The sequence below is a fragment of the Chenopodium album genome, chromosome 1 (assembly GCF_948465745.1).
Source record: "Chenopodium album chromosome 1, dcCheAlbu1.1, whole genome shotgun sequence".
Lineage (NCBI taxonomy): Eukaryota > Viridiplantae > Streptophyta > Magnoliopsida > Caryophyllales > Amaranthaceae > Chenopodium > Chenopodium album.
Genome location: NC_137834.1, coordinates 25,308,555 through 25,335,153, shown reverse-complemented (window position 1 = coordinate 25,335,153; position 26,599 = coordinate 25,308,555).

Sequence of the window (26,599 nt, the reverse complement as noted above, 5' to 3'; positions counted from 1 at the left end):
ACGTACACTCATCATCTCATAAAACTACACCGTATGAGGAGTAACCTCTCCACTAGCTCCGGCTCCAACTCCAGCTCTAGTCTCCTCGGGAGGTGGAAAACTCAGCACAGGACCCGTCCACCCAAGATCAACCTGAGGATGAGGCTGCGGAGGCTGCTGCGATGACGAGCCAACCTCATACATCCCACCACCTCTAAGAGCCGAGGTAACCTCTCCCTGGCCTACCGGCGTAGCATGTGCACCCTCGGATGAAGAGCCTAAGCCCTCTACCGCTTCGGTACGGGCAGCCTTAGAACGACGGCCTCGACCGCCAGAATTAGTGCGGCAACGTCTCGAGCTAGACCTCGCCGGCTCCCTCCGCACCACGGGTCTCGTACGGGTAAGAGAAGGAATGGGCTGACCCTGCAAAAGAAACTAAAATCAGAAGCATGCAAAAAAGAAACAGTATTGCAAACACGTAAGAAGGGAAACTACCTCCTGGACGGCATCGTCACGAAGACATGTAGCCACGTTCCTCATCCGGACGAGCTGGCTCCAGAAGGCATCTATGCACCGTGCCATCGCCGTGACCACCTCACGCGAGAACTGTCAAGAAAATAAATTCAGTAAAGATGCATAACATATATGGACAAAAGTTGTAAATAATTAAGCTTACCCGAGTCTGATGGCGAGGGATCGACCGCTCCACGAAGCGCTCACCCTCAGGAGCTGGAGGAATCATCTCCTCAATCGGCTCGTATGTCCCCTGATAATTAATAGACATACGAGGTGGCACGGACTCAGTAGGTTCAGCCTGACAAAAGCAAATCGAAGTCAGTAAAGCATTACTTGGGGGCTACTTAACGAAAAGTAAAAGTTGAACATCATACCGCCACCTCCTCAGCCAGTATAGGGACTGGAGCTAACAACGATAGTAGCTCCTCCTCATAGCACCGCCCAGGGATCGTATAAGATCGCCAAGGGGGTACCAGCTCTCTCTGACATGCTCACCAACCTCGCAGCGTTGAACATGTGACGCGGTGGAGGAGCGGGAACGACAAAGGTGTCCGAGGAATGTTGAATAGAAACCCTCTCTCCAAGATACGCAATCGGTCCATATGTCCCCAAGAAATAACGACGCTCAGCAGTATACTACGCAGCTAGTCCAAGGGAAACTAAGCCGACCCACGGCCGGTACAACACGTCAGGCTCCTGTAAAGAACGCCTATCAGATAAGAATCTATCGAAGGTAATGCAAAGTACCCAAATATACAAAGAATCATACCGAGATGATCCAATCTTGGACATAAGCAGTGGACATCCCAGCACGGCGGCTTCCCCAGGAAGCACTCAGTGGAAACCCGCGAGGCGATGGTCTCGCCGGCGCAACCGAGGGAAAATACTCGTAGAACCAGATCTACAAAAGGCAAAAATCATCAGCAAGTGCTAATCAAAGCTTAGAGCTAAACTTTATGAGAGAGAAAGTATACCTCTACGACCCTCCAAAAGCCGGATAGAGCGACGTTCCCCGTGAAGGACCGGTGTCGACACGAGTCTCGTAACGCTCGGATGAAGAAAGCATAGGCCAAGCTGGCCCAATTATAAGTCCTGATCAAGTGTAGATCACGGACTGCAGACAGGTAGTAAAGCAACACTCTACTACCCTTATCAGGGAAAACGTGCCTGACAGCAAGATAAGTACAAAGATGCGCACCCGCTGCTCTTGGGTGGTCGCATCGTTACAAGAGTCGAACGGCGAATCCCCATCGCGCTGAACTGGGTCGACTCTACCTCAGCACGAGCCTGAACAGCAATCGTACCCAAGAGCTCCTTGACCTCGGGAGAGAAGACGCTGATCTCGTGGTCAAACGGCAGCGCAATAGAGCTAAACTCCTGTCCCGTAATGGACTGAAGTCGGTCAGGGTGACTATCATCTCACCCCAAGGAAAGTGGAAAGTGGAAAGTGTTGGTGGTGTCCCAAAAGAACTCCACCAGAGATCGAACCACATGGTGACCCCCGCTAGAGGCGATCATAGCCTCTGAGGTCTCGTAAAGCGCAGCCAGTCTGCAAGACTCCCATAGAAGTCTCGCCTTGTCGTCATTGGCGATGTATATCTTGTACAAGTAGCCCAAGATGTCGCAACCTGAACCATGGCAGCGCGTCCTACCAACAGTGATACCCTATCGCACCCTCTCAGAAATGTGGTGAACAGGAGAGAAGTAAGAGTCCGCTCGTCCCACTCAAGGAGTCGGCTGAGAGAAGCGGACGGATCGGCATCGTCCTCTACGGGCTCGTGTTCCCATCGAACGTCTCTGGACCGTGAACCCGATCCTCGCTGTCTAACCATGCTACATTGTACAAAATTATCATAAATTAAGGTTTTATAGTATCTAAAGTTCGCCTAGCCGCATGATACTATGTTCGCAAAAAACAGAGTATGTAGTACTAAAACAGAGCACAAATTGAAATTCAGCATGTACGACATTTTTCGAGCATTTAAACAATTTCTTGCAATGATATAGTAATTATTATGACAAATTGGACAAGAATAGCTAGCAAAAACGTCAAGAACAAGCCACATTGTCTTCCCGACCTTAAGAGGTCCAACAATGGTGATTTATTCGTTTCTTCACCAAATTGAGTCAAACAAGTCTCAAATTACTCCCGAGGCAATATATAAACATAATCAAGCAATTTCATGGCATAAAATTTGACAAACAAAGAGAATTAAGCAATTTAAGTTTCGAATTTTTAAGAAATTTGTGAATAAATATGAGCAAAATTCATTAAAATCAGGGTGAGTATGAAGAAAACTTACATAGATCGGGAAAATGGATGGAATAAGCTTTGATTTGCAACAAATTTGAGCGAATTCGATTGAGAAAGGAGCAAGAACAAGCCAATGAAGTTCTGAGCGAATTCTCGAGCAAAACACGAGCAGCAGCAGCGGAAATGAAGAAGAGAAGGGTATTTATGGAAAACCCGAATCTAGCGCCAAGCAACAGACCTTAGCGCCAATGGATAAGGCTTAGCGACTGGCGCTAGTGCCAGCGTCTGGCGCTATAGCTAAATATGCGGCGCTAGCGTTATTTCAGTGGCGCCAGATAGTCCAGCCATTCAGTGCGGTTATTCCAACCTCTTGCAATATATTTTGGGTTCCTTGATTAAAGCGCCTAAGCATTGGCTCATTGCAAAGCATAGACATAATGGTTCATTCCGTAAAGCATCGTCATACTGGTTCATGTAGCAAAGACACCGACATAGTGGTTCAAAAGCAGCAGAAGCGCCGACGTACAGGCATAACGGAAGCAAAGTTCAAGCTAGATTTTCAAGATCCACAAGCGTAGGTCTTCGGTAATTTTCCTTGGAATATTATCGCAACAAATGAGGATAGCTTCAAGCGAGGATATCTTCGGCAGCGTTCCCTAGCTCGCGGAGAGTTGTCACAAACAACTGAAGGTGATTTCAAGCGAAGTTATCTTCGATCATGTTCCCTGGCTTGCGGAAGATGGTCACAAAGTGCTAGAATGTGGTTTTAAGCGAAGCAATCTTCGATGGGGTTCTCTAGCTTGCAGAAGTATATCATAGCAAAATTGGAGGCAGTTACAAGCGTAGCAGTCTTCAGGCGGCATTCTCTAGCTTGCAGGAGGTCGTCAAAAATACAGAAATGTAGTAATGCAGCAGCAAATCGGTTACTTTTAGAAACGCGTGCTCGACGGTGCAAGATACGTGTTTCTTAACTCTTTTATTTGTTTAACTAACGCTAGTTTGCTGGTATCGGCGTTATAAGAATGATTTAGTATCGCAGAACGTTCTGAATCATTCTCCGTCCCTATCGATACTTTGACTTTTGTTTTTGAAACTTACGTTTCTCCAAACTCAGTCAAAGTGGGGGCTTCTATAAACACCCATTTGTGTCTCCCCAAAACCAAACCCGGTGATGAGTACTTTTCACGTAAAATCATAATCGAATGAAGTGAAAGTGTGGAAAGTTTAGTGTTGTGGATAGTTTTAATTTCTTTTCTTTTCTCTCTGTTTTTGAAAACCTATTTTAAGAAAACAGCCAATCCAGTTTGTTTGGTTCATAGCAAGGGTCCAATAATAGTATAGTTGGATGGGGCTTGAAAAGATCTTTCCAACGATATATTATAAGCCCAATTCCGACGAATAATGAGGAAGTTATGGCCAAATTACTAAACTGGGCCCGGTTTGAGCCTTATATGTGGCCCAATGATCTAGAGGAGGGCCTAATATGGATTTATCATTCCCAATTCAATTAGGAATGATTTTAGTCTTCTAGATTCTTCTAGAAGGTTCTTTTCATTCCTAATTCAGTTAGCATTGATAAATTGACTTTTGTTAACTTTTTGGAATTTTAATCAGAATAAAAGAGTGTTTTTGGGGAAAATACGATTTTATCCTCCTGTACAGTTAAATTTTATCTGAATTTAGAAAACGTGTTAAAATTTTGATTAGCGCCTAACGCCAGCATTAGCCCCTGGCGCTAAGCTTGGCGCCTGGCGCTAACTTCGTTTTTTCACGTCAGAATTCTGGTTTGTTTTTCTATCTTTTTGACTGATTTTTTTCTATAAATAGCCTCCTAAAAACTCCGTTTCCTATCATCTACAATCACCAATTCTCTAATTCTCTTCTCTCTCAAAGCTAAATCTTATTCTTTCTCTCTCTTTTCTAAACCAACCTTTATACAAAATTTCGCATTCACAAGACCTAGAAACACCTAGGATTGTTCGAAGTTACCTTCGCCCTAGACGTGAAAGGTTTGATGTTTATGAGGGTTTGGTCCCAAATCTCTATTTTAATTATTTAATTTAATTGTTTTGATTATTATTTTCCTTGAAGTTACTAACGTGTGTATTTTGTTATTAGAAAGAGAAACAAGGCATCCAAGTAAGTGCTTTAATTGATTTATTGATTTTATGATATAGAAATCATGCTTAGATTATTATTTTGATTCCTAGTAACATGTTTAAGATGTTCCTAGTATCATGTTAGGATGCTTTCTTTAGTATGATATTTAGGGTGATTTGCTTATGACAATTGTGATTCCTGCGATGTCTTTTATTTCTTTTCCTAATATCATGTTAGTATCATGTTAGGGCTATATATTTGATCTTTATAGTTTAGTGACATGCTAGGGTTTGCTATTAATATTGTTAGTATCATGCCTAGGATCTTGCTATTAATATTATGTTTTAACATGATTATTATAATATGATTATGATTATGATTATTGTTGTGTTGAATTATATAATTTAACGTAATTTGTTAATTAGCGAATTGTTTCACGTAATTTGTTAATTTACGAATTGTTTAATGTAATTTGTTAATTTACAAATTGTTTTACATATTTTGTTAATTTACGAATTATTTAATGTTGCTTGATGTTATATTTATTGTTATTGCTTGATCACACCTTTTATGCATGTTTAAAGTGAATTGGTACTTGTAATCATGCTTAATAAGATAATTAATAATCTTGTTTAGGGTTAACATGATTATAATTCAAGTGATCGCCAATAATAGATTTATTTGTGCATTAATATTTACCAACATAGATAAACAGGTTTAGGGTTAATCCTATTGATTGCATGTTAGTCAGGAAGCGCACATGAATACGATCAAAATAAAGTAGAGGCCTATTATTAGGGCAGGTTCAATCTCTTTTAGGTTGGATTTGTAACTTCATCCCCGAATTACCAGTCATGGTTCAAGATCTATTAGAGTTGACGATCTCCTGGATCGTTAAGGGGTGTAACAATCACCTCGTGAACGGTTTACAAGTTCCTAAAACTTGTTGGTGACTCTTTTGCTCTATCTTCTTTCCCTTTGGACGCCATCGTACTTTAGTGTATCATCACAGTGGGGTTCAAGCTACGGGTAATTGTAGGCGTCGTTCGAAGTGCGCCTACATAAAATCATGTTGTGAATATGCTTGGCACTCATAGGAAGTGGGAATTGACATATACGATTAGGGACAAAAAAGCAGGGAGCCGCCAACAAGTTTTTAATGAACTTGTAAACCGTTCACGGATCATAAAAAGGCAACCACGATAATGGACAACGATAGGCAACAACGATTGACCCGTGAAGGATACACCCCATTCATAATCCATGAGATTACTAACTCCATATGGTTCGGAACCACGAAAGGAGGATCGGGGATGATGGTACGAAGTGAGTCATGGAGTCACATTCGCCCGTATTGGCCTCTACTCGATTCTTATAGTGAAAAGTGATTCCTGCGATCTCAAAGGCATACAAACAAAATATTCAATTTGCTCCAAACTATTATTTAACTAAATTGGTTTAATAATAAGATTAAAAGGAACCTAAACCGGTTGTCCAAATTATCTTATTAGGCGTGGTTTTCAATTACATATTCCCTTTAAACATGCAATATTGTGATCAATAAAAAAATAATAGAATAAACATTAATATTGGAAGCAATTTAACAATAATAGTGTTAGCCAAATCAAATATAAAATAACCCTAATCATGATACTAGCAATATTAAAAATAAAATAAGAGCAATTAAATTAATTAATTACTCACATTCTACGCGTTCCTTTAAATTGCTACATCATGAATAAACTGTTAGTAACTTCAATAAAAAAAAATATAAAGTAAATGAAAATTAAATCAAATAAAAAGTAGAGTTGATTTGGTCCAAACCCTCAGTTATTTGTACCTTTCACGCCTTGGTTTAAGGACAGAACCTCGGGTAAAGTATAGACTCCTCTGAGTGCTTAGGGGAATTGTTGTAGAAGAATAAAGAGGCTAGAAATTAGGTTAAAGAGGGAAAAGAGAATGATTTTTGGTGTAAGGTGAGAGAGAATGATTATTGGTGCCCCGAACTGTAGAAAGGAGAGGGGTATTTATAGGGAAAATGAGCAGAGGGAACACACGGAACCCTAAAAAGATAAAAACCCTAAAAAAGGCTACCGCGACACGGTAGATTCTACCGCAACACGGCAGATTCTACCGTGTCACGGGGGAAATTAGCGTGACGCGGGGAAAAATAGAGTGACGCGGGAAATATTTGACCTACGGGAGTAAAAACGCGTGAAGGGATTACGCGGAAAAGACACGGAGTTTTCCCGTGTCACAGCACTGGCACCGTGACACGGGAATTCCTACCGTGACATGGCAATAATTCCCGTGTCGCGGCACAGTTCCCCGTGACACGGGGAAGTTTTAAGCACCGTGACACGTCAGCAACCCACCGTGAGACGGCAGAAAACGCCGTGACGCGGCAAAGTCCACCGTGTCACGGCATATGGCGCCGAGTCACGGTACTTATGCCAAGTCACGGGGCACTAAAAAACATGAAAATACCCTCCAAATTACCGTGTCACGGGAATTTCTCCCGTGCCACGTCAGATCTTGCCGCGTCGCGGCATTTTAGCTGCTGCGCGGTAATTCCAGTTTTTTATGCATTTTTAAAATCATCATAACTTTTGATCCGTAATTCAGAATAAAGCATATAATATATCATTGGAAATCTTATCAAGTCTACTTTCCAACAAAATTAGAATCAGGGTAAAATAATTTGTATACTTTAAGATATGGCCGTTTTAGTAGAAGGGTGTTGGTTTTGGGCCGAGTTTAATGTTTTGCTCATATCTTTTTTGTTATAGCTCGGTATTGGGCTTATGATATATGGTTGGAAAGCTTATTTAAAGGCCTATCCAACAAAATAATAACTGGATCAAAATTTTATATCCATAAAATTAGTTTCTCTCAGTTTTGCGATGTGGACACGAAAAGTGGAAAATAGGTTATGGTTTAGGGAAATGAGCTAGAAATTGGATTGGTTCATGAAATATATTGGATAGAACATGGATTTAAGCACTCCAAAGATTAAATACTCAACTCGACCAATAATGGCAGTGAAAGGTGTTCATCAACGGGTTTGGTTTTGGGGAGACATTTTTAGGTGTCTACAGAAGCCCCCACTTTGACTGAGTTTGTAGAAACGTCAGTTTCGAAAACGATAGTCAAAGTAGCCGATAGGGACGGAGAATGATTAAAGACGTTCTGCGATCCTAAATCATTCTGTATACGCCAATACCTGCAGAAAAATGTTAGTTCTACAGATAAAAGTGTAAAGGGATAGAATGCTTATCTAACACCAGTTGTATTGGTGGCAAATGAGCTTGGTAGCTTCCTATGCTTGAAGGAATCCACCGGATGACGTCTGTTGAAACGGTTTCCATGCCTGAGGAAAGCCGACTAAGGAGTTTGGTAGTTTTCTAAGCCTGAAGAAACCTACCGGATAATACTTTCCATGCTTGAGGAAAGTCGACGTATGAATTTGGTGTCATTCTATGCTTGAAGAAATCCACCGATGATGCTTTCCATGCTTGAGGAAAGCCGACTACTTGGCGGTTTTCTATACTTGAAGAAAAATCCACCGATAACGCTTTCCATGCTTGAGGAAAGCTGACTTGGCGGTTTTTTATACTTGAAGAAAAATCCACCGATAACGCTTTCCAAGCCTGAGGAAAGCCGACTGATGAATATGGTGTCATTCTATGCTTGAAGAATTCCACCGATAATGTCTTCCATGCTTGAGGAAAGCCGATTTGGCGGTTTTCTATACTTGAAGAAAAATCCACCGGATAATACTTTCCATGCTTGAGGAAAGTCGAAAGATGATGAGATTGCAAGTCTCTGTGTATCGAGAACCTTGCGTCATGAAATGATGGTGGTCCGCTTGTCCCCGGACGTGGGCTGTAGATGGTTCGCTTGTCCCCGGACGTGGGCTGTAGATGGTCCGTTTGTCCCCGGACGTGGGCTGTAGAAAAGACATGCAAAAATAAATTTGCCAATGGACTCATATATATTGTAATTGACTTGACCACTAACTTGACCAAGTTTGACTTGATGTGACATGACATGTGTATGACTTGTGAGTGTGTGTGTGTGTGTCTATGTGTGTGTGCAGACTCAAGCAAACGAAGATGCAAAAGCAAAAATTTTCGTCATTTTTTGTCATGATTGGAGGGTACCGACTTTCTCCCGAAAAAGAAAGATGTGAAAACTGAACTTTTATTTTCGAACTTCGTTCGATGAAAACTTGGAAAAAGTTTTTGAACTTCCCCAAAATAAAATAAGGAAAGAAGTTTTGAACCTCCTCCTTGAGCAAGACGAAATGAATCGTATGGATTGAATTGCTTGTCTTGAAAATAATGTATGCATGATGCATGTTCTTAGGCCAGGAGGCTAAGGACAATTACATCATGTGACACGATAGATGAATGAACTTAAGTCAGGGAGCTAAGCATCATATATGGTGTAAAGAAGCGATTTTGAACGTCACTTAGGTCTGGAAGCTAAGCACGTATAGTGATTATTGCGTTGCTTAGGTCAAGGAGCTAAGCACGATATGCTTTGTATCATTAAAAATCATTGATATATAAATGTTTCTTAGCACATTATGCGAAACAATGAACATTGCTCAGGTCAGGAAGCTAAGCAAGTATACAATGTTTCTTCTACTGAATGTTGTCTTTAAATATGATGAAACATGCCCAATGTTGAAATAAGATTTCATGATAAAGGGCTCTTAAAGGGAAGGATGATTGATATGGATATGGATGTGTGAGTGAAGTGTGTGAATGTGATACTAAGGCTGGCTGCAAGGGTTATGGCGATGGAAAGAGATGTGAGAAGAGTCAAAGATGATGACTCTTCAGGCTGGGTAAGCTAATGTGATTTGGGTTCAAGCCCCCAAGTCTAGCTCTAAATGGGTAGGGATAAGCATTGGATATTTTTTTACTCGATCATGCATAGATATGAATATGAATGTGGCCGCACCTCAATGTGAGGTTGCCTACGTATCCGTTAGGAATCAGGCCGAACGTAGCTCTAACCGAACTTTGCACAAGTGTATGTAAACCTCAAAGAGGTCTTTCAAGGGTTGTAATGTGGTTAAGTTGATGGTTTAAGGGAGAAAGGGGTAAAAGGCTCAAGACCCGAGAGAAGCTCCCAAGATGTGTAATTGTGAATTTGAAAATTTTGAATTTTGCAAGTTTATTTTCAATATATATTTTTTTCTTCTTTTTTTTATTCTTTTGAATCAATGTAGGCAATCTCAGATCATGCGGTTCATCACTCACTTAGCATTCATGTTTCTCAGGCACGGTACCAAGCACTCGATGAGAGACGCAATTTGAGACATGTTCATATCAAAGACATTGGAACACTTGCCTTTAGACATTGTTTTATTGTTGCTTTGCTGCTTTTTTTTTTACTTGGTTTTTGAATGTTATACAATTACACATCTTCCAATCCCAGGGTTAAGTGAATGTGGGTTGAAGAAATGACGGCCAAACGTTAGACGAGGCTCAAAATGGTTTATGAAGAAACGGAATGTGATTGGACGGTTATCAGGGAATGACAGGGTTGCAAAGGTGCCTCAAGTCATTGGTGTACCTTGGGTTTAGTTCGGTAATTGATTTTTTATTTTTTATTTTTTTTATTTATTTATTTATTTTTTTTTTTAGAATGAATGAATGAAAAAATCTATGATCGAGATGTAAAGGAAAATTGCTCATTTTATTAATGGAAAAGGTGAACGAAACACATTAAACATATAGAAAAATTTAAAGTGGAAAACCTATGCTAGACATGAATGGGGGAATGGAGATGAATGATAAAGAAAGAAATCATGAAATCTTGCACGAAGGATTTGTGTGCCTTGTATTCATTACTTCTTGTTGCCTGGATGGACAAGAAGTTTGTTTGCATCCATCAAGTCTTGAATGACATCCTTCAAATTCCAACATTGCTCTGTAGTGTGGCCCCTTCCTTGATGGTACTTGCAATGGGCATTGGGATTCCATTTGGCGCTCCTTTCTTCAGGTTTTGGCTCTAGAAATGGTCCAATAGGTGTGATCAAGCCTTGACCGTAAAGGCGATCAAAGGTCGCATCATAAGTCATTCCTAAAGGAGTGTAAGTTCTTTTCTTCTTGGGCAATGGAGCATCAAGAGCTAACACTTCATTGATATCAACTTGGCTTATATTGTTAGTAGTATTTTCGTGCTTAGAAGACGAAGAAGAAGGATGGTCGTTCTTCTTGTTTTTCCAAGTGTTATTATTGTTACTACCAGCAGTCTTTATTAGCTCATCCTCGATATTGATGCCGATGTCGTATACAGCTTCGAAAGTGTTCAGTGGAAGAAATTTGAGATGTTCCCTATATTTATGAGTCAGATTTTGAATAAAGAGGCGAACCATCTCTCTTTCTTTGGGAGGATCTACCAAGAGTGAAGTTGTTTCCCTCCACCTTTTCAGGTAAGCGGTGAAGCCTTCATTCTCTTTCTGTTTGAGAATGGAGAGTTCACGTTCAGAAGTTTTGGTTTGAATGTTACACTTGTAACGATTCATGAAACTGTCGGTGACATCTTGCCAAGTCGCAGTATGCTTGGCATCTAAGGAATAAAACCATTGTTGGCAAGCATGTTCTAAGGAGAGAGGGAACACCGTAGGGAAGAGTGTTACGTCCAATCCCTTAAGAGCCATGGTTGCAGAGAACTCCTTCAAATGGAATATTGGATTGTCAGTAGGCTTGAACTTTGGAATATCAGCAGTGGAGAACTTTTCAGGGAGTCTGTCCTTCACATCCAAAGGAGTGGGAGGCCGTTCCACATAAGTGAAATCCTCAGAGATCTTACTCGTTTGTTCCTTCAGTTTGTCAAGGGTGGAAACAGTGACCTTGTTTTGTTCCATGGTAGTGACCCTAGTGGTAAGGGTTTGCATCATGGAAGACAGTGCCTCAATGGATTTGTTGATGTTCTCAATGTCTTCTTTAGTGGCCATTGTAAGGTGATGAGTAATGGAGATGGCAAAGTTCTCTTTGAACGCCTATTAGATCTGATCGATTGTTGCGGTAATGACTCGAATCGTATTAATCTATCCCTGTTCCTTGACCAAGTACTGTGAAATAAAATAATTCACTTAATTGTTTGACTCATTGCTCAAGATAGGAAAGGAAGGAAAAAATAGACATTTGAAAACAGGTGAGAAAACTCCACTCATTTTTTTATTATGACGAAAAAAGGGTGCATGAACCTAATATACGATCATAAACGACCTGGTGCACGACTCGAGTTGGAACATAAAGAAAGTGTGTGGAATATACTTGACTCGTGAGTGACTAAGTGATGTTATAAGACTCGTGGTATGATCGTATGGCTAGATATGTGAACAATAACCAAAATGACTGACGCGAGGACCAAATTAACACGGAAGACTTGATTAACGTTTTTTTTTTTTTTTTTTTTTTTTGGAAAATCCACCGTGTCACGGTGGAAATTGCCGTGACACGGTGAACTTTCCCATGCCACGGTAAACATTCCCGTGCAACGGTACGGCACACCGTCAGACGGTGCACTGTACCGTGACACGGCAAAATATTTTTTTTTTTTTTTTTTTTTTGCTAATTACTAAGTGAGTACGGTCCATTTGCAATCGTTAGTCATAAAATAATCCACCATAGACAAAGAAAGATCGTTAAGGTTAGGATCAAAACGACCAAACATAAAACATGTAGGCACAATGATGCAAAGAATAGTTCGCAACCTAAGGTCAAGTTCTATGTTCGACTATGGTCAAGTTTATTTGGTGTCAATAGGGTACCATGGTTAAGAGTTTGGACGCGTTAGCAAGGTAGCCTCCCTTGAGGGTGTATGCCAACGGGCGGCTCCGCGAGTTCGTGATGAAATCGAACTCGACTCCATGGTTTGGGTGGATTTAATAACTCGGATGAACCCTTATTGCCATGAGCGTTTTTGGGTTGATAGAGCTTAAATCCCCCGGGGCTAAGACGTATGTAGAACACATATGTTTTTTTTCAGAAAAGTCAAAGGAAGTTGACTGTGAGAAGAGAAAATAAGCCACCGGACTGATTTTAGGACTGCCGTGACACGGCAAAGATTCCCGTGCCACGGTACGGCACACCGTCAGACGGTGCACTGTACCGTGACACGGCAGATTTTGCCGTGGCACGGCAGTCAGAAAATCTGACTGGTGCCCTGTTTTCCTTCGTACGCAATCAAGTTATTCAATTTTTCCTACGGGGCAGACCTAAATGCGACGTTAAAACGTCTATGCATATGCAAAAATGCCAATTAATCACAGGAATATTTTTCAAGAATCTTTCAAGTCTCATCCACTCATCTTAATTAAATATCGATCACTCAAATCGATAAATAACCAAGAATCCTCCCAGTGGAGTCGCCAAATTGTAGGCGTCGTTCGAAGTGCGCCTACATAAAAGCATGTTGTGAATATGCTTGGCACTCATAGGAAGTGGGAATTGACATATACAATTAGGGACAAAAAAGTAGGGAGCCGCCAACAAGTTTTTAATGAACTTGTAAACCGTTCACGGATCATAAAAAGGCAACCACGATAAGGGACAACGATAGGCAACAACGATTGACCCGTGAAGGTTACACCCCATTCATAATCCATGAGATTACTAACTCCATATGGTTCGGAACCACGAAAGGAGGATCGGGGATGATGGTACGAAGTGAGTCATGGAGTCACATTCGCCCGTATTGGCCTCTACTCGATTCTTATAGTGAAAAGTGATTCCTGCGATCTCAAAGGCATACAAACAAAATATTCAATTTGCTCCAAACTATTATTTAACTAAATTGGTTTAATATTAATGCACACATAATTCTAAAATATTGGTGATCACTTCAATTAATAATAAGATTAAAAGGTACCTAAACCGGTTGTCAAAATTATCTTATTAGGCGTGGTTTTCAATTACATATTCCCTTTAAACATGCAATATGGTGATCAATAAAAAAATAATAGAATAAACATTAATATTGGAAGCAATTTAACAATAATAGTGTTAGCCAAATCAAATATAAAATAACCCTAATCATGATACTAGCAATATTAAAAATAAAATAAGAGCAATTAAATTAATTAATTACTCACATTCTGCGCGCTCCTTTAAATTGCTACATCATGAATAAACTGTTAGTAACTTCAATAAAAAAAATATAAAGTAAATGAAAATTAAATCAAATAAAAAGTAGTGTTGATTTGGTCCAAACCCTCAGTTATTTGTACCTTTCACGCCTTGGTTTAAGGACGGAACCTCGGGTAAAGTATAGACTCCTTGGAGTGCTTAGGGGAATTGTTGTGGAAGAATAAAGAGGCTAGAAATTAGGTTAAAGAGGGAGAAGAGAATGATTTTTGGTGTAAGGTGAGAGAGAATTATTATTGGTGCCCCGAACTGCAGAAAGGAGGGGGGTATTTATCGGGAAAATGAGCAGAGGGAACACACGGAACCCTAAAAAGATAAAAACCCTTAAAAAGGCTATCGGGAAAATGAGCAGATTCTACCGTGTCACGGGGGAAGTTAGCGTGACGCGGGGAAAAATAGAGTGACGCAGGAAATATTTGACCTACGGGAGTAAAAACGAGTGAAGGGATTACGCGGAAAAGACACGAAGTTGTCCCGTGTCACAGCACTGGCACCGTGACACGGGAATTCCTACCATGACACGGCAGTAATTCCCGTGTCGCGGCACAGTTCCCCGTGACGCGGGGAAGTTTTAAGCACCGTGACACGTCAGCAACCCACCGTGACACGGCAGAAAACGCCGTGACGCAGCAAAGTCCACCGTGTCACGGCATATGGCTCCGGGTCACGGTACTTATGCCAAGTCACGGGGCACTAAAAAACATGAAAATCCCCTCCAAATTACCGTGTCACGGGAGTTTCTCCCGTGCCACGTCAGATCTTGCCGCGTCGCGGCATTTTAGCTGTTGCGCGGTAATTCCAGTTTTTTACGCGTTTTTAAAATCATCATAACTTTTGATCCGTAACTTGGAATAAAGCATATAATATATCATTGGAAATATTATTAAGTCTACTTTCCAACCCAATTAGAATCAGGTCAAAATAGTTTGTAGATTTTAAGATATGGTTGTTTTAGTAGAAGGGTGTCGGTTTTGGGTCGAGTTTAATGTTTTGCTCATATCTTTTTCGTTATAGCTCGGAATTGGGCTTATGATATATGTTTGGAAGGCTTATTTAAAGGCATATCCAAAAAAATAATAATTGGATTGGTTCATGAAATATATTGGATAGAACATGGATTTAAGCACTCCAAAGATTAAATACTCAACTCGACCAATAATGGCGGTGAAAGGTGTTCATCAACGGGTTTGGTTTTGGGGAGACATTTTTAGGTGTCTACAGTAATGCTTGAAATATTCCCTACACTCAAGCTCCCATCTGAACTGGTTTTGGAGCTTAATAACTATTATTATGTTCCTGCGATTACTAAAAACATTATTTCAGTTCTTGTTTTAGATATCCAAGGTTTTTTCTTTTGGAATTAAGAACAAATGTTGTTTTACCTCAAAGGAAATTATGTTATATGCTAGTGCTAAATTGGTTAATGGTGTATATGTATTAGACTATACAACCCATGTCTACAACATAGATCATAAAAAGCAAAGTACAGATGGTTCAAACCAAACATACCTATGGCATTGTAGGCTTGGTCAGATAAACCAAAAGCGCATCCAGAAATTACATAAGGATGGACTCATTTCATCATTTGATTATGAATCATTTGAAAATTGTGAGTCATGCTTGCTCGGTAAAATTACTAAGTCACCCTTTACGGGTATAAGTGAAAGAGCTAGTGATATTTTGGGACTCATACATACATATGTTTGTGGACTAATGAGTTCAAAAGCTAGGGGTGAATTTTGTATGTGAAAACAAAGTTTAGAAAAGAAAGAAAGATGAGAGAATAATTAAGAAAATCTTGATGAGAGTTGGTGAATGATTAAGAGAGAATTAAAGAATTAAAGATTGCGAATGAAAACTGATTGTAGGTGAATGTAGATGATTGAAAACGGAGTTTTTAATACGATATTTATAGAGAAAATCAGCCAAAAAGATAAAATAAACAAAACAGAGTCTGACGCACAAAAAACAGAGTTGGCGCCAGCCCTGGCTAACTGGCGCCAGGCGCCAGACCTGGTTCCAGGCGCCAAGCCTATTTTCAACGCGTTTTCGAAGATCAGATAAGTTTTTCGTACTGGAGGATAAAATCATATAATTTCCTCGAAAATGCTATTTGATTTTGATTAAAACTCTGAAAAGTCAAAAGTCAATTTATCAATGCTAATTGAATTAGGAATGAAAAGAACCTTCTAGAACATTCTAGAAGACTAAAACCATTCCTAATTGCATTAATAATGATAAATCATATTAGGCCCTCCCCAAGATCATTGGGCCGCACATAAAGCTCAAACCGGGCCCAGTTTAGTAAATTGGCCATAACTTTCTCAATATTCATCGGAATTGGGCTTATAATATTTCGTTGGAAAGCTCTTGGCAAGCCCCATCCAACTACACTACTATTGGACCCATATCATGGACCAACCAAACTTAATTGGCTATTTTCTTAAAATAAGTTTTCAAAAACAGAGAGAAGAGAAAAGAAATTAAAACTATCCGCAACACTAGACTTTCCACACTTTCGCTTCATTCGATTATGATTCGACGTGAAAGGTACTCATCATTGGGTTTTGTTTTGGGGAAACACAAATGGGTGTCTACACTAATTAAATTAAAACCGAAACACAAAATTCATAATTTAGGGTTTAGGGTTTCAAACATTTTCGAAAATTAGGGTTTGGGGGGTTCGAAATTTCGAACATATTATGGAAAATGTCGGATCTTTTGATGGCTAATTCGGAGCAAATTAAACAACTTTTAATGATTCCGCACGTTAAATCACATTTAAAATATTAATTGACCCATAATTAAATTATTCTCCTTCCTAATTGAATTAAAATTGTGGACAATCAAAGAATTATTATTCAATATATGTACATGCATAGGCTAATTGATACCTCTGTAGGAGTTTATAGTTACCAAATTGCGGAAAACATGAATCATATTCATAAAGCACATAATCCCAAGATCTCAATCATAACACATAAAGAATAAGAAATTATACCTTTGAAGCGTGATTCCACGAATGATCAAACAAGAACAAGGGAGACAAAGAACCTCAAATGTGTGATTCCTCTACTTGGTCCACGAGCACAGATTAAACCTCCACTAATGCTAGTTAGTTGCAATTGAACCCTTCAATTGACCTTCTACGTAGAATTGAGAGCAACGAACCAAACACGAACCACCACATGCACCACCAAGGATGGTCAGCTGTACAGTCTAGGGGAGGTGAGGGAGGGCCAGGAGTTAGAGAGAAGGATTAGGGTTTTGGGATTGGTTGCCTTGATGTCAAATTCACTATGTGTTAATTAGGACTACTCTGCAACCCTAGGAATGGAACTTATTTATAGATCACATCTCTAAATAAGAGTCCATGTAAAGCACAAAATCCTAACTCTAATCTAACTATGCTAGCCCAATCCTATTCATGATTAGTTACTTGCTCATGAGGCCTATTAATGGGCTTCTAACTTGTTTAACCCAATACCCTTGTTGTGTGATCTCATAGGATCCATTCTAGCGGGCTTTGGACTATTTGTGTAGCCCTAAGATCATTGATCATAATATAGCAACAGATAATGATAACCTAAAAGAACGAACTTATTATCTCCATAATAGTGATCCTTGATATATCTAGTAATTGCACTTATCGAAGACATAATTCCTTCACTAAGGATAAAAATGCCTTATACTTTTCTTACTATCTTCATGTCACTAAATTAATAAGTATAGATACTAAATTATATTAGAGTTATTACCACAATGTTCTTGGCTTTGGCACTGGCAGGCACCAGCCCTTTCCCAGGGACCTCCTTGAAGTGTGTCTTCATGAAAAGCTCATGCGCAGTTGGTAACTAGCCTTTATTCTTCGCCACCTTTGAATGTACATGCACCAAAAACAAATTAAACTTGTCAATTCACTGTAATACACGATTGATTTCTATTTCACTTTCCTAATAAACAAACTCACCATCCTTTTTGCATGCTGTACAGATGAAATTGAACCCTGATAGTGGGTTTGTTCAACCACATTGTACATGATCCGCCTCTTCTATTCTTCTTGTTTTGTTCAGAATGCTTCTTATACGTCTCATCATTGGCAATAGTGTCCATCATCTTCTTGTGGACATTCTCATTCAGCTAGTATGACTTGACACCTTTCATCTTGTCTGTGATTGTGTGGAACATGTCTTTTAGCCGATATGCGAACTTAGATTCAAAGGTTTTCTTCACATGGTCGTTCAACTCAGGTGCCCATGTGCTTGTTTCTGCAAATGATAAACATTTAAAGTTATCAACCACAACTCCATGAATACATTTAGTAATACATATAAAAATGTAGAAAATGTCATACGTTGAACAAGTTCCGCCAATGCTCTTTCGTTGCTACATCAACCTCTCCGTAATTCCTCTAGGGCTCTCGATAGTAGCCTGTTACGGTACTGGAGACGCACTTTATCACCGGACCATCATTAAACCTATTTGAACGTGGATTATCAACAATAAGTAAATAAATAGAACATGTATGTTAGCATAATACATAAATCAATGATAGGAAAATTGGAATATAAGTCTAAGTAATCACATCTACATACATACCATTGCGTACCAAGGTCTAGTACCGGCAATTCCGAAGACTATGAGCCCTGTTGCCCCTAAAGCTGTTGCCCATGATGTTGTATCTGCATCTGTGTTTGGGTGAAGGATGGATCCTCAGTGTCACCCAAATCTTGGGCCTTCACGTCCTCCATTTCCTCATCATCGTCATATATCAAAACTCGAGCTTTCTCCTTTCCCTTTTTTTCTTTGACATTTCTCCTTTTTTCCCTCCCTCCATTACCACCTGAAATAGATGTTAGTATCATGACATGATATTATTAAAATTACAAAAATTAGAAGTATAATGCGATGTAACAAAATTAACAATTTTACAAGAAACTCATTTACTGATTTTACAATAACAACCAATTTAGACCGCTGATTTTACAACAACAAGCAAATTCTCCTATTGATTTTACAATAACAAGCACATTCTTCTATTCATTAATTTCATCGCTACTATCATTACTGGTATCATCACTACTATCATCTAAAAACACATTGATGTCATCATCCTCATCACTATTGCTAGAGTCGACGCTAGATTCATCATCTTCATCACTTGAGATAATTAATCTATCATCATCATCTTTATCATCATCCTCAAGTAGGTCATAGTTAGGAATGTCATTCGGTGGACAAAGCATTGCATGTACTTGTGGGACAGTGCCTGCAAAAAATCTAGGTCCAATGGAGCATCAACCAATGACCTTGCTTGTGTTATAAACACAGCCTACCATTGAACTCGATCCCGTTTTAGGCTAGGGTAGGATGCGTAGTACACTTGAATCACTTGATAAGATAATACAAAGGGATCATAATTGGAGTATTTCTTAGTATGATTTACTTCGACAAGCTTGTATTGTTCATGTATGTTTATACCCATACAATAATCCATCCAACTACACTTCAATAAAATAATCTTATACTCTTTTTTCGGAGCAGTGCAAACAAGTTCAACTACATCGTCTAGAATTCAAAAATACTCTCCACCATCCTCACTAGACACACACACCATAACTCATCGTAGACTCGTGTTTTCCATGGGAATGTGTATGTAAATTAAATCCACCAACAAAAATCTGCCTCAAAGTTCGAACACCCTTGAAAGGGCACATGCACAATGCATGCAGGACATCCGAATTTGGTTTCTCTTCAACCACCTATTTATGTCACAATTCAAGAATTAAATAAAGTGAATTACAAGATCTAAAATTCATATTTAAAGAAGAGCTAGAATGTTTTAATCATCTTGTGATGAAACCAATCGGAGAATTCGACGTCACATTTCTCCATAACTTCTTCTGTACGTAAATAAGGTCAGATACTAAGAACGTAGTCCTCAACCTTCCTATTAGGTCAATGACACAAGAGAAATTAGTATTTCAACCATTTTAATTCTTCAGAACATTGAATTCAATTTAGTCCTTAACACGTATACCTTTCGTATTCACCAAGAATGCCACTATTTTGTAAAACGAACAAATGAGCACACTCAAGTTCCTTTTCATCTAAATACCAAGTTTTACCCTTAATTGAGACACGACCTCCATCCACAAAGAACAACTCTGGTAAGTCAGCGTTGACTAATGTGGATTCCACGTCGACATTCACATTTCGACCGAGATCTCGTGTTTTTATGTCAACTGACGCCTGAAAGTAATTTAAGCAGAAGTTTGCTATCTCTTTAGTGAGATAAGCATTGCATATGGAACCTTCAACTCGAGCCTTGTTCCTAATTTTACGTTTCAAGTGATTGAGGAACCTACAATTAAACTTATATAAATAAATGTGTAAATAGGGCATGACTATGAAGGGTTTGTAAGAAAGAGGAAGTGAAAGGGTCTTTGATTTACCTTTCGAAGGGATACATCCATCTATATTGAACAGGAACACATAACTTGCCCTCATATGGAAAATGAATAGGTAAATGCTCCATGGAGTTGAAGAATGCAGAAGGGAAAACCTTCTCAAGCTTGCAAAGGATTTCAGCTATGTTTTTCTCCAATCGCTCCATGTCACTAACTGTGATTGTGTAACAACACAAATTGCGGAAGAATTGACTGATCTCTATAGGGAGCAATTGCCTCAAAGCAGTGGGCAACAACCTCTCCATGAACACGTGACAGTCGTGGCTTTTCATTCCGTGAAGCTTACAAGCTTGCAAATCTACGCATTTGCTCAAATTGAAGGCGTATCCATCAGAAAAACGCAATTGTTTAACCCACTCACACAACACTTTTCTCTAAGCATTGTAAAGAGCAAATGGGGCTTTTGATATGAACTTTTTTCCTCTATCGTCCTCCCGAAGATGAAGTTGTGGCCGTTTTCAATATTTGGCAATGTCATTTTGAGCCGATGGAGTGTCACATGTATGCTTTTTCACAGCCATTATGGTGTGAATTAACTGATCAAAAGAAGTTGTTTTCAATGTGCATGACATCCAAGTTGTGACGGATGAGCAGATGCTTCCAATAAGGAAGCTCCCACAGCGAGCTTTATTTGAACCACCCTTTTTTGGCTTTTTTGAGGCGTTTTAGTGCCTCCAGCCCATCGGTTGCCTTTGGAAGGTGTCTTTTAACACAAAATGAGGGAGGCAAGTTATAAGGGGTCAAAATGACAAGCCAATAATAATATTGTCCCCCAAACTTACCATGAGGAGCAAAACCATATGTACACAAGCCAAGTCAAACATTACGAGGCTCATTGGAAAATTCTGGAAAGCAACTATCGAGGTGTTTCCAAACTTCACTATCACTAGGGTGTGCCATTGTGCCTTGAACTCGAGGATTTTTCGAATGCTATGTCATTTCCTACGAAATGTTCTTGGTTGCATAGAGCCTTTGCAATCTGGGTGTGATCGGGAAATAAAATAAAACATTCAAAGGCACTAAGCTACCTTTAGAATTCTTCTTGTATCGGTCACTACCACAAACCCTACATGGAGATAGCTGAACATCATCCTTCCAAAAAAGCATACATCCTTTTGGGCATGCATGAATCTTTTCATGAGTCAGCTCCAACCCCTTCACAATCTTCTTCACCTTATAGAATGTGTCGGCCATATGGTTGTTGTTAAGAATCGCCTCATTGACCAAAGAAGCAAACCCATCAGCACATATGTGGGGCAAATTATACTCGTGCTTAAGACTAATAATTTTAGAAGCCATCTCTAACACAAACAATGAACTCCCTTCGTATAATGGTTGTTCGGAAGACTTCAACAAATCCAGAAAATGCTTAGCTTGTGCATTAGGCTCCTCCTCTACCTCTTCAGAATTCCATTGATCTTCATTATGGCCAAAAGCATCGAAAACCATTTCAGAATATTAAATTAAATATTGTAGACACCTACTTTTGGCCTCTTGTCCCGAAAGTGTGCGATGATGTTACAAATATCCGTTATTCATGTTAGATTAAAGTTAAAGTGTTTATGGACTACGAAAAGAATTATAAAGTAGGTTAAAAACCCATATTTGAGACCAATTTATCTTAGAGCCTTGTTTGATTACTAAATATGCCTAAAATGTTTTCATACATGTATAAACTTTATTAATAACGGACCTAAATGCGTCAAATACAATGATTGGATCCAATGGAACCTATATTGTTGAAAACAAAGCCAAACAGATAAACTAACCATCAAATTCCCATGAAAGGCCTATACAGATGGATAGACCTTTCAAGGAGATTTCCAACGGTATATTATAAGCCTAATTCCGAGCCAAAACGAAGAAGTTATGATCAAAACACTAAACCGGGCCCTAAAACCGACATCCTAGCACTCCAACGGCCATAACTTTTGATCCATAACATATTTTAACCTAATTCTAATGGCATTGGAAAGTAGATATTCATAGATTTAAAATTATATCTCACACGCCTTAATCCAACTCCACAATCAAAAGTTATGGAAGTTTTAAAAACGTGCTTTCGTATAAGGCAAACCGCAAACTGCGCGGCTTATTGAGATGCGCGCAGCACCCAGCGCGACTCAGAGAGTTGCGCACACCACCTGACGGCGCGGCTCTAAAACCCTAAACCTAGATCCCTACGCCTATAAATAGGGGTCTTCGTTCAGCATTACGGGGACCGAAAATTCAGAATTAAAACCCTAGTATTCTCAAAACCCTAATCTCTCAACTTCTCTTACTATCATACTACCTTTTCTTCTCTCTTCCCAAATACTTTCCAATCCTAATTGAATCCATTGAAGTCCTTGAAGGTATGAATAAGAAAGAAAGTCCTTACAGACATTAAATAGAGATTTAACATAAAAGAAGAACGGGTAGTTTCCTGAGCACTTAGATAAATCACTTTTCTTTTATTGTTTAAATAACTTTAATTGATTGATTAGTGTTGTTTGATCACTTTAAACAAACTTTTAATTAATTATTTCACATAGTATTCTTTCGTTAATCAAGACTAGAATTTGAATAATTAATCGTTGTTTTATCACTTAAGACAAGGCGAACATTGTTTATTTATTTTTCTTTCACGAATATTGATTAAAAAAGAATAACGACTTTTGCAATGTAATTCCTACATAATTAATGCGTGTAAATAAAATCAACTAACTTTGTTTTAGGTATCACGTTGCATATATTTTTTTTTAATGATATTGTGAAAAAGGAAGAGCTAGTAGAGGCCGTACTAGGGCTAAGATAGTGATTCCCTCTAAAGGGAATGTTATCTTAGTACCCTCGCTCCCGAACTCATTTCTGGTTTATGTAGACCAATTTGGGCATGGGTAAACTTATGATTCGTGATAATTATCCCTTGAACTCTATTTGGGAGAAAGGCATGAACGCGGTTTATGAGTTTTCCTAAAACTCATTGGCGACTCCAACTTGTTTCTTACAAAAAAGCGTGATGAGAGTATCATTTCTAATTCAAGGTCTCCCAAACATTCAGGAATTCAAATCCTAATACACCCTAAAAAGTGTAAAGTCCTAGGCTTCTAAAGGGCCAATGGGAATCTAAGGAAGGACCCCCTTACGATGGGATCACCCTCCTTACAGTGGCGAATCCACTGGGGACTTAGAGGTTACAAGATTAGTTCGTAGTTATGGTTCAAGGTTTCCAACACTAGGTTGCCTATGGATTGTAACGAGAACTAACTTGGATAATCTCTAGTTAGAGAGCTAGACTCGAACGCAAAATATCTTCCTTTTCACAAAAGTAAAAATCAAACAAGCAACATTGCATCATGCATAATCATAGCGTAGTTTAACCATTGGGGATTGGCTCATTAACTAGGGGTTGCCAACACTAGGCTTCTATCCCAAAATCAATAACAATCATCCCACCCATATTGCCAACAAAATGTTGGGAGAGCTATGTCTTGGGTCAACACGTTGAATGATTGATTCGTGCATCGTCCCTTAAGATATGGTACCTTTGGACACCCAAGCCTTGACCTTAGAATGACATTGTATGCTTTGACAGTTCCTTTTATGTGCTTATGTGACAACATGAATATGTGCTTCGTGTCTAATCTAACTAATTCCAACTTGTTACCTAGAGATATAATAAAAATATTATAAAAAAAAATAAAAAAAAAATCACAAAAATTATGGTTCGACAAAAAAAAAAAAAAGGTTTTTTTATCGTTCTTTTTGCGTTTTCGCAAAAATAAAATAAAACAAAATAAATAAAATTAAAAAAAAAATTGTCGAACCAACCAGGTGGCACGCGCAATTGTCAAAGTTCTGCGCGCCCTCCTAGCGCAAGTTCAGAAGTTGCGCGCGGCACCTCCGCGCAACACTGTGTCTTGCGAGCGCCCACTGTTCAACGTTGACTTTAACTCGTTATGAGCAATATCATACAGAGAAAACGATACTACCGCTTCAAGGTTAATCGTTAAGTAGGTGCTAAAAATATCTCTTTGGCTAACAACGTTGTCTAACTTTTACTATGATCGTCTTTTTTCGAAAAACATGTTTTTTTTATTGTTCTTTTTACGTATTCGCAAAAAAAAAAATCAAAATTTTTATCGTTCCTTTTGCGTTTTTGCAAAAAAAAAAAAAAAAAAAAAAAAACGCATGTGGTAGATGCTACTCTTGAAGATATGCTTTCCACCTTAGCGCAATACGGAAAATTGCGCGCGATACTATTTTTGATTATGATGATTCGTTTATGTACTTTATAATCTAGCTAATGATATTACTTCTTATGAGGTTTGTCATTAGAAGTTCGCATCTCTTAATAGGACGTCATCAATATGTTTATTCTTAAACGTGCCTATTTTCGTGTTCATCATTTTTTTAGTTGTAATTGATCAACCTTGATTTAAGAGTATAATTTATTTACCTCTTCTATGGTTAAAAATAAAATCCCGAGAACTTTACTTGGGATAATTGCATCACACAGGAAAAAAAAAAGAGAGAGAGAGAAATAGATTGGAAAAAAAAATGTCGTTCTTAAAAAAAAAAAAGAGTATGATACAAAAAAATATATTATTCTAAAAAAAACAGAGAGAAGATAATGAATGATAAAACCGAGAAAATGATTTAATTATTTCTTAGATTTTACATTCGGAGGCCATCATTCTTTTCAAACAAATAGTAATATATTATCCTTTAAAGATAAGAAATATGAGAATCATAATTAAATAAAAAAAAAAACGATATTGATCTCTATTGTAATCTTAATGATCAACAAATACTATAGTATATTTGATCATTTTAAGGAGCGTGTTCGGGTCGATCAATATTTCTAAAAATTTGATGCGAACTTTCAATCCAACTTTCTTCTCTTTCTCTTCTACCTTTTTCAAAAACAATCCATTTAAAGTAAAATCCTTAGATGATTACCTTGTTGAAGTCAACACAAATCATGACATTCCATTAATAGTTGTTCGTGAATTTTATTTTTTTTTTTGACATTCTTCATCAACAAACTTGCTTAAAGTGAATTCGTATTACAAGGATTAAAAAAAAAAAAAAAAAAGAAGTAAAACAATCATTTTGATTTTGGTTCATTGTTTGAATGCTTGGCAGAAAAGGTTTAAGTGAACGCGCTCAATTTCTTGTGACACACATTACTAGATCATCTTCCACATTCGCATACTAGTCCAAACATGGGTGATGTTGGACTTAATGATTTTGATGATGACACAACCTCACTTACTTACAAACTAATAAGTGCTTGATTGTTTAAGTGTGTACTCAGTTACAAAGACTAGGAGAATGAAGTGTCTTGTAAAAAGAACCATGAGGAACAAGAAGGCCAGAAGCAGAGCTAGCCATATAGAAGAGTTCCCTCACAGGAACTGGCGCTTCAGAAATGAAGACTGGAGAAGAGAAGGTTCCCTCAGGGAACAGAAGCCTCAGAGAAGAAGCCTCATCAGAGAAGAGAAGTTCCTCCAAAGGAACAGAAGCCTCGGAGTAGAAGCTTCATCAGAGAACATGAAGACTAAATACATTTTTATATTTTAGGATTTATGTAAGTATAAGATATTAAATGGCACTCGAAAAATCTGTGTGGAATTGGTCTAAAGAGATAAAATTGTGCATGCTAGTTTTTAGGTAAGTGGTTAAGTCTTTTAACGATTATCTTTTTCTTAACCAAAAAGATTTTATTTCTGATTTTCTAAAAATATCTTTTGCAAATAAAATCTCCCACGTTTTCTAAAAACTTGCGGCCTACTCCTCCATGATTTTCTTCAAGTCATGGTCGTGCACATTAAGGAGTTCATGTTTCCTTAATTTTAGGAACATGATCTTCTTAGTAGGTTGGAGTAGTGGCGTTGTGGATTTGCTGCACAAAGAAGTTTTTCTTAAACGAATTTTGGTCTATAAATAGCTGTTGATCTCAGATGGAAAAACTTACCCTTGCTCACATAAGTTTTCAAGCTTTAAACGAGTTAAGAGTCAAATTCCACACAAGTTCATTAGAGTGTTCTTAATGTCCTTATACTAGAGTTTGTTTTTCTTTCGAGTTGTATTTAGGGAATGGGGAAGTTCGAGTGAACATTTGT